Source organism: Marmota marmota, unplaced genomic scaffold (genome assembly GCF_001458135.2).
Source record: "Marmota marmota marmota unplaced genomic scaffold, marMar, whole genome shotgun sequence".
Taxonomy (NCBI): domain Eukaryota; kingdom Metazoa; phylum Chordata; class Mammalia; order Rodentia; family Sciuridae; genus Marmota; species Marmota marmota.
The window spans coordinates 9,267,415-9,277,029 of NW_026000170.1; the positions used below are offsets into that span (position 1 = coordinate 9,267,415).

The following is a 9,615-nucleotide window of genomic DNA, read 5'->3' on the forward strand; positions in this document are numbered from 1 at the left end:
CGACTCTACATTGTGTACACCCAGAGAAATGAAGTTATTCTCTATTTATGTATAATGAATTGAAATGCATTCTGCTGTTATGTATAACTAATTAGAACAAATTTTAAAAAATAAAATGGAAAGAATTTAAAAATAAAAAAGAATAATGTAACTAAATAAAACAGTAGAGAAAAACTTCTAACTACCCTCTTGTCCAACAAACTGACAAGAATCAGAAGATCTTCCAGAGTGTTGGTCCCTGCTTCTTGATGCTATTGAAATATTTGAATTTGGAAATAAATATGTTGCTCTATAATGGTGTTTCTCCAATTTGAATAAATATATAAAGCTATATTAAAAGCGAAAAAAGTCTCAGTCTCTCAATGTTCAGTTTTAAATTATTTTGATGATAATGTTACTTAAATATGTTCCAACATAAAACAAAGTGTAAACTCCTAATGTTATAGCTTTTTATAACCATATACTAAACAAATGTATACATTAAATAAAAGAAAAACTGCAAAACCAATAAAATCCAAATTAACAACATTTATTTAAAATGTCAACTGAGGGTTTTTCTGAACTAAATTGCCACTTGCTGTAGGAATATGTTACTGACTGCCATGCTGCAAATTCTTCTGAGTCAGTATTTCTCTACTTCCCAGGTCCTTTGAGGATTAAATTTCCTACCACATTTCCTCTATTCAAGGGGCTGTGGAAATTTCATTTGTAAAGCATGCTGTGAATCAATGGGCTTTCACTTGGCACAAAGTCATCTTTTACTTATTAAATTTGCCTTTTTTCTTTTCTCATTACCCATAGACAATTAAAGTCATACTTCTGGTGCTAGCATAATTGTAAATACAAACAAAAATGCTGATTCTTACAGAGTTTGGAGTTACTGTATATAAATTGGTCATCTAAACTATCTGAGTATGCTTAGATTTTATTATATTATTGAAATAAATATGGATAAAGACATACCTAATTCAATATCAACACTATCTTGGTTTAAGTTAAATACAGAAGGATTTGCTAAAAAAAAAAAGTGCACAAAAAACAAAGCACTAAGAAGAAATGAACATAGGGCACAGAAAATACATTTATTTTAATGCAGAGAGCTGGGAAAGTTGTATTACAGGCCTACTATCTTTTTTTTCCATTCATTACAAGAAAAACCTTTATAGGGCATAAATCCTTTATAAGTATAGTCTTACAGAACTTTTCACATACAGGTCCATGATTCAAGGTTATACTCTCAAGAAGACAAAACAGACTAAGACCATTGCCCAGCATATCAAGTATCACAAAAGGTTGTGAGGACTATAATGGATGTATGTATATAGAAGCTGCTTGCACAAATTAAATTAGGGGCCTTAATAAATGTTATTTGATGTGCACATTTGCTGAAATATATATCTGACTCATTGAAATTAGTCTCTGGGAGAAGACTACACACTAAAAGTGCATCTCAAACTCAAGGGAAAACTTAAAAGTGTCTCATATTTCAACATTCCACTAATCTATTTCCTTCAGAAGTATTTTCAAAATTTGTTGATTATAGTACTTTGGATACAAATTTCAGAATCTAACTTTAGATAACATTAACAAAAAATGAATTAATATGGAGGACAAAAGCCTTTTCTCAAAATGAAATTATAGAAGAATAACATAGCCACCACACAAGTTGAAAACCAAATGATCTCTATAAATGGAGAAAGAATGAAGATTCCCTTACCCCAGCCAACTACAACTATTTTTGTGGTCTTGTTGAGGTGAAAGTGGCCTTCGATTAGAGTTATTTCTGGATGTCACATGTGGAATGTTTAAGCAGATTTTTTTCATCACTATTAAATATAAGAAATGCTATATGATCTCAAGTCTACAATGTAAGCTACTACCTCAAGAATCTAAAGAAGATTTATTTCTTTATTTCTTTTTTTAAAGTAAAAGGAAAAGAAAGAAATATCTTATTCTTGGAGTGAGGGTATGATGCAGTGGTAGAGCACTAACTTAACAAGTGTGAAAGCCCTGAGTTTGATCCCCAGTACATAATGAAACAAAAAACAGTTTTTAAAAAGACCAATAAATTGTCTATATTTATCTAGAACAAGAGAAAAGGTATCAATAAAAAATTACTAAAAAATATTATAAGAATTACTGAAAATACTACTGGTATTCAAGGGAAGAAAATAAAATACTAAAAATAGCCTTATGACACTGTTTTCAGCACTATATGAAATGTATACATTTCTTTAAAGGTAGAAACTTACAGGCCTCAAAAAGATACAGATAAGTAAAAGAGTCTATTGAAATTTAAAGTTACTGTTAAAAGTTTTTAAACAAAGAATATCTCTTGCCTAAATGGCTTTGATAGTGCATCATTCCAAATGTTAAAGAAAAATGTCAGTTCTACACAAATTTTCCAAAAATAAGTGAATAACCTCCCAACATATATTATAAAGAAAGAGTTTCTCTGACTTGCAAATGAGATAAAGACATTATAACAAAATGTCCCTTAAGAACTTCCACAAAAATACCTTATATAAAAAAAAAAGTACATTAAACCCAGCAATATACAAAAAGTATTATAAGTTCATCCCGGGGAAACTAAATTAGCTAAATATCTAAAAATGAATTATTAAAATTACACTTTCAATGGATAAATTTTAATCCACATGATCACCTTAATATATACAGAAAATTGTTTTATACAATTAATAAGTTTATACACAAAGATAGGAAATTTCAATAGCCAGGATAATTCCAAAAACAAGAATAAAGTTCCTGAATTCACACCATGTAATTTCAAGATTTACCAAAAAAAATTATCAAGTCAATCAAACGAATCAAGACCCATTTTATGTGATCTATAAAGAAAAAAAAAAAACTCACTTTAGCAGGGTGCAGTGGTACACGCCTGTAATCCCAGAGGCTCAGGAGGCTGAGGCAAGAGGATCAAGAGTATACAGCCTCAGCAAAATCTAGGCACTAAGCAACTCAGTGAGACCCTGTCTCTAAATATAATTCAAGATAAGGCTAGGGAACATGGCTCAGTGGCAGAGTGCTTCTGCATTCAATCTCTGGTAGCCCTCACCCCCTAAAAATACACCTTACTTTAAATATTTTAAATATGAGGAAAAAGAATAACATAAAGATATGGAGAAAAATATACCATTCTAATGTCAATCAAAAGAGAGCAGCTATATTAATTTCTGAAAAAGGCAACTTCAGAAAAAGAAAAATTATCAGGGACAACAATAAACACTGTATGAAGAAAAAGAAAGAAATTCATCAAAAAGGTATAACAATCCTAAAAATAAATGTACCTAACAACAGTACAGCAAATATATCTGATAAACTAATAGAAATTCAAGGAGATGTACAAACATATTATGAGAGATTTCAACACATCTCTGTTGGTAATTGTCATAACCACTAAAAAGAAAATCAGTAAAGAACAAACTATACTATCAATCAAATGGATTTAATTGACATTTATAAAATTACTCATTCAAAAAATAGCATATTATGCATTCTTTGGAAGCTCATAAGGAACATTCACCAGAATTGACTATATTTTGTCCATAAAGCATCCATTAAGAAATTTATAAAAATAGAAATGATACAATATGTGCCCTTAAATATAGGCGTTATACAAAAAATAAATAACAGAAAGACAGATTGAAAAGACCAACATATTTGGAGATCAAGAAAAATATTTCTAAATAATATATGATTATGAACAAAGCCTCAGGAGATATTAAAATATAAATATTTTGTATTTAAATATTATTATACTATTTAATACATACTTTACAAAGGGAAAACTAAAATTAAACAAACTTCCAGGTTAAGGTAACTAGAAAAATAAAGGCACTATAAGCCCAAACACAAAAAAAATATATAATTAATATTAGAGCAAAAATCAATTAAATAGAGAGCACAAAGAAAGACAGAAAAACAATGGAAACAAAGCTCATTCTTTGCATATGTCAATAAGATACATCTAGCTCAGCTGAACATGAGAAAAAAAGAGAAGATACAGTTTATTAATGTTGGAAAGGAAGGAGAGGTTTTCATTTCTTATCCAATGAATGTTAAAGGACAATAAAATTGTGAACTGCTTTACACTCACAAACTTTAAAATTACATGAAACAGAACATCTCTTTGAAATATATAAGCTCTCAAAATTCACACAAGGTAAAATAAACAATCCAAATAAACCCAATTGTAGTTATTTTAAAAATTGGACAAAAAATAAATAAACTTTCAAAACACAAAGCACCAGATCCAAATGATTTCACTGGGAAGTTTAATCAAATATTTAAGAAAGAAATGACACTAATTCACTGTAATCTTTTCCCCAAAAATATAAACAAAAGAGTAATTTCTAACTCATTCTATGAGGCCAGTATTACCTAAAATTAAAGCCAGAAAAAAGGCATTATAACAAAGGAAAATTGATTATTATCTTTTGTGAACACAGATACAAAATTTTTTGACAAAATATTAGCAAATGAAACTTAACACTGTGTAAAAAGAATTATACATTATAAACCAATGAGATTTATCCCTCAGGTAAGGATGATTCAATATTTAAAAATATGCTAAAGTAATTTATCACATCAAAAGATTCTAAAGAAAAAAGTTATATAATCTTATCAATAGGTGCAAAAAAATTAATAAAATCAAGCACCTATTCAAGATAAAAATTCCTACATACTAGGAATAGAGGAACATCTTTAGCTTAATGAAGAACATCCAAAAAATAAAAAATAAAAAGAAACAAAGAAAGAGAAGGAAAATCTACCACTGACAGTTTTCCTAATGGTGAAACAACTGGACACTTTCAATCTATGATTCCGAACAAAGAACTGTTTATTCCTATTCAACATTGTACTGGAAGTCATTGCTAAGGCAATAAGATGTGAAGAAGAAAAAAGAAATATATAGAATGGGAAGGAAGGAAGAAAACTCCTATTCACAGATTTTTGAGGTAGAAAATGAAGAATCAACAATAGCAACCATAACAATACAACTCCAGGAAAGAATATATGATCGTATCAAGGTGCAGGATAAAAGGTTCATGTCCACAAGGCAATTGCTTCCATATATACCAGTAGTGAATACTTGGAAATTTAAGTTAATACTTAGGTATATATTTAGCAAAACATGAAAACATCCACATGAGAAAAACTACAAAAGTCTGATAAAAGAAATGAATGAACCTCTGAATACCTGGACAGATATCCATGGTCATGAATAGGACGACTCAATATTGCTAAGGTGGAGTTGCTTTCCAGCTTGCACTATATACTCAGTGCCATTGCAATTGAATTTGCAGATATTGAAAAACTGATTGTAAATTTTATAAGGAAAATCCAAAGACCCAGAATAACCAGTGCAACACCAAAGAAGATTCAGATTCAGAAGACTGGTGCTACCCAACTTCAGGAGTTACTATAAAGCTACAGTCATCAAGGCATTGTGGGATTGGTAAAAGAAACAATACTAAAACAATGAAACTCAATAGATGCCTAGAACCACACCCCCACAAATATGGTCAACTGACTTTTGACAAAGTAGTAAAGGAAACACAGTCTATTCAAAAATGGTCCTATAACAATCAGTCATTTGTATGTTGAAATAAAAATTTCAACACAGAATTTATGCTTTAGAAATTAAACCAAATGGATGTTAGACCTAACATAAAATTTGTAATTATAAAATTTCTGGAAAGTAAAATGGGAAAAATGTAAGTAGTCACTAGTTTGATAAGTTTTTATGTACAACTAAAGCACGACCCATGAAATATTTTTTTTAAAAAAAAGTTAAACTTTATTAAAATTTAAAACTTCTGGTAAATTTTTTTTTGGTCTTCTAAGTATAGAATCATATCATCAGCCAATAGTGCTAATTCGAGTTCTTCTTTACCTATCCATATCTATTTAATTTCCTTCAAAAATTCAAGACTTCTTTGCCAGGAAAGTCACTGTTAAGAAAATAAAAAGAGAAACTTAGACTGGAAGAAAATATTTGCCTAATACAAAGATATTTAGAACTTAATGATAAGAGAACAAAAACAAACAAAGGCCTCCATCAAAGATTTATAAATCACAAAACGTTCAACATCTTATGTCATTATATAATTTCAAATTAAGAAAAGATACTACAACACACCTGTTAGAAGGGTTAACATCCAAAACTCTTGAGAACATCAAATTCTAGTTAGGGTATGGACCAGCAAGAACTTATATTTGTCACTGGCAAGAATAAAAAAAAATCACAACAGAAAAATATAAAGCTAAACCCAGTCTCAGCACATAATTTAGCAATTGTGCTCTAAGTTTCCAATGTGAGGATGAAAACCGTGTCCATAACAAACTTGCATATAAATGTTTCAATAGCTTTATATATTATACCAAAAATTTTTAAACAACCAAGATGTGCTCTGATAGATGAGTGGATAAATAATCACTGGTTTATAGTTTGCAATGAAATATTATTCCACAATTAAAAAATAGATTAATTCATGTAGGAAACTGAAATGGAGGAAGCTGAAATGAATCTTGCTAAAGAAGCCAGTCTGAACTGTAGATTACAATTATGTGATAAAACCTCTAAGAAAAGGCAAAGTGAAAGAAATAATAAGTTGAGTGATAGCCAGAAGTTTGAGGGGAATGGGGTTAAAAGGTAAAGCACAAGGCATTTTCAAGGCAATGTGTTCTGCATATTACTATAAAAGTAGATAAATGGCAATATGCTTCTGTGAAACCCATGGAACTGTACAACCTAAAGTGAAACTTAATGTAAACTACAGACTTTCGTTAATAATACCACCAAAATCAGTCTGTCGTTCATACTAATGGAAGATGTTGGGTATATGCAAAATCTGTACCAGTTGTTCAGTTTTTCTTTAAACCTTAAGGTTTTAAAAACAAAGGATATAAATTTAAAAATGAGTATTTGATTGACGTTAACCCTTTTGAAAAGAAACCAAGCTTAAGAAATAGTAGGAAGATGGCATTTGGCTAGGTACATTAATTTTAGTGATTTAGTATGAATCTAGTATATTTGATGAATATCATAACATGAATGATTTCACAATTTTGTGTGAAAATAACCTAGTCTATTTTTAAAAAATATTTTATGATAATTTTGTTCTTTTTAATAATTACAATCTAAACAAGGAACAATGCACAGGTTTAGGAGAATTGACTTAATCTGATACCAGGTTCTCCATTTTCATTTAGCAAATACCAGATTTTATACAGTAATCTGTTTCAATATTATGAATATATTCACCTATCTTTTAAAAAGTCATTTTAATATAACTGAGCTTCTTTTATTGGTTGAATCTTGTCAAGACTTAAAATTTCATGTTCGGCTAATTAAAAAATACCATGAGAGATACATTATCAAGTGTGATAAGATCACCCATCTAATTATAGAGGATGACATAGTGGCTTACCTATATTGGTGTTTCAGTTACTTCAAGGAAAGAGAAAAGCAGGTGTCTAAAGGGTCCATTAGATAAAGAAGTGATTTCTTGTAAATTCAAAATAAATTCAATGCCAAGCATCCCTTCTGATGAAAATAACTTCTCACGTATTTTCTACTCACTTTTAGTGCATCTAGAAAAAGAAAGTGGGTCATTCAAACCTAGTATAAATGACTGATAACATGCAAAGGGTGCCATGGCTTGATCTCAGCTTAAAGTTCTAAACCTCTGCTGTGGGACAGTTTTTAAATGGAAAAAAATCAATCTCTCCTCTCTCTTCCCTGCCCCTCCCCATAGAAGTATGCTTTAACATTCTTTCCTCAGACTTCTTTTACTATAATAAGAATTTCCTTGATAGGTCTTAATTTAGGCATTAAATAAATTATGTGATATTATTTGGGGGTATCCAAATTCATTTTAGGACATTAAGAAATAGGCAAGGAAACAAAGTTGATTGCTTATTTAATTGACTTTTATGATTGTGAAACAAACTGCAATGTAAGAATTCAAGTGAAGGCAAATATCAAAGTCTTTTTTTAAAAAAAAATTTTGTAGTTGTACATGGACAGCATGCTTCTATCTCATTTGTTTTATTTTTATGTAGTGCTAAGTATCAAACACAGTGCCTCACACATGCTAGGCAAGCACTCTGCCATTGAGCCCCAGCCCCAAAGTCATTCTTTAAATACTAGATATTACATCACTTTCCATATTTGTATATCATACATCAGTAGTAATTAAGGCATATTATTAGGTTAAGGAAATGAAATTCAAAAATATTAATCACTTTTTTTTCGAGTTTGAACTGTTTTGAGAATGGAAGATAATGGGTTCAAAGAAAATAGAAGTCAGCTCAGAATGAATGAGAGGCTGTTTCTAGGTTATAATCATCTTGGGATTTTTTTTTCCCACAGTATCAGGAAAATCTATGATGCCTCTTAGAATTTGGAATCTATCAATAGTAGCACTACCAGTCAATAGACACAGCAAAATTTCCAAGATGTTTGAATAGATAGATGAACAGCCTCTTTGTATTTCATATGAGTTCTAATAGTAAGAAAAAAAGATATTAGGAAAACAACAAATAAGATAAAAATCATACCTTGACTTTACAATTGCTTAGAAAACTCCTCTACTTAAACAAAGTAATAACACACACACACACACACACACACACACACATACACAAAAAATCCATCACAAGACATTTTTTTATGAAAGTATATACACATATGTGTGTCTGTTTGTGTATATATGTGTGTCCAATGTGTGAAAGATACTGATCTCAGGGATGAATCTTCAAAAAATGATGTCAGGGCTTATTCAGCAAATCGCCCCGCGGCTAGAGTCTGCAGCGCTCGCTGGGAAATGAGGAGATAGCGACGCAGGGATACAGCGCTGCAGTTTCTGCCAGCCGTGCAAGCACCGTACTCAGGGCTGAATTCTGGGTTTGAGACGGGGCAAGGAAGCGGTCCATCTCGGTTCTCCACACCAGTCAGACCACAGAGGAGGCCAACAGCCACCATGTTGGAAAGCTGACGTCACCATCCCTGTTTTCGACTGACCGCAGCTCATTCAGCCATAGAACAGGTAATTTCAGGCTGCAATTCGCCTGCGGCTTGCAGACAGATTGCTAGGGTTCAGTGCCTGGGTGCTTCTTAGAACCTGATCTTATCGGAGCGAACACTGAGTGCGGGGCGGCCGAGTTCTAGCTCCCGGAACCGTCCCGGAACCGCCCTGGCCCAGGGCTGCAGAGCCTGCAGAGGCTACTTCTTGGACCCTGCTCCTATCAGAGCATACACCAAGCACTAAGCGGCCGAATTCCGGCTCCCGGAACTGAGCCCACGGGGACTGCTTCTTGGAGCCTACACTTATAGGAGCTTACACAGAGCACGGAGCGGCCGAGTTCTGGCTCCCGGAACTTCCCTGGCCCGGGGCTAGGAGCCCGCGGAAACTGCTTCTCGGTCCGGGTCCTGCTGAGGGCCGGTCAGGACTCACCCCTTGCTTTGGTTGCCCGGCAAGGGGAACGAAATGCTGCCATTCGCATAGGATACCAACATGGCAGAGATCTGATGTCATCAGAAAGCGGCGGAGGAGAGAACTTCATCAATACCAGCGGCGACATAAACAG

General features: G+C 32.4%; 1 long non-coding RNA gene across 1 annotated transcript in view; it reads right to left on the reverse strand.

The window, feature by feature from the left end:
* Positions 1-5,986: 5,986 nt before the first annotated feature.
* LOC125611841 overlaps positions 5,987-9,615 on the reverse strand; it is a 19,522-nt gene continuing 15,893 nt past the window's right edge. Inside the window, exon 3 of the long non-coding RNA XR_007342075.1 lies at positions 5,987-7,617. This is a non-coding gene — a long non-coding RNA (uncharacterized LOC125611841). The remainder of the gene's footprint in view (positions 7,618-9,615) is intronic.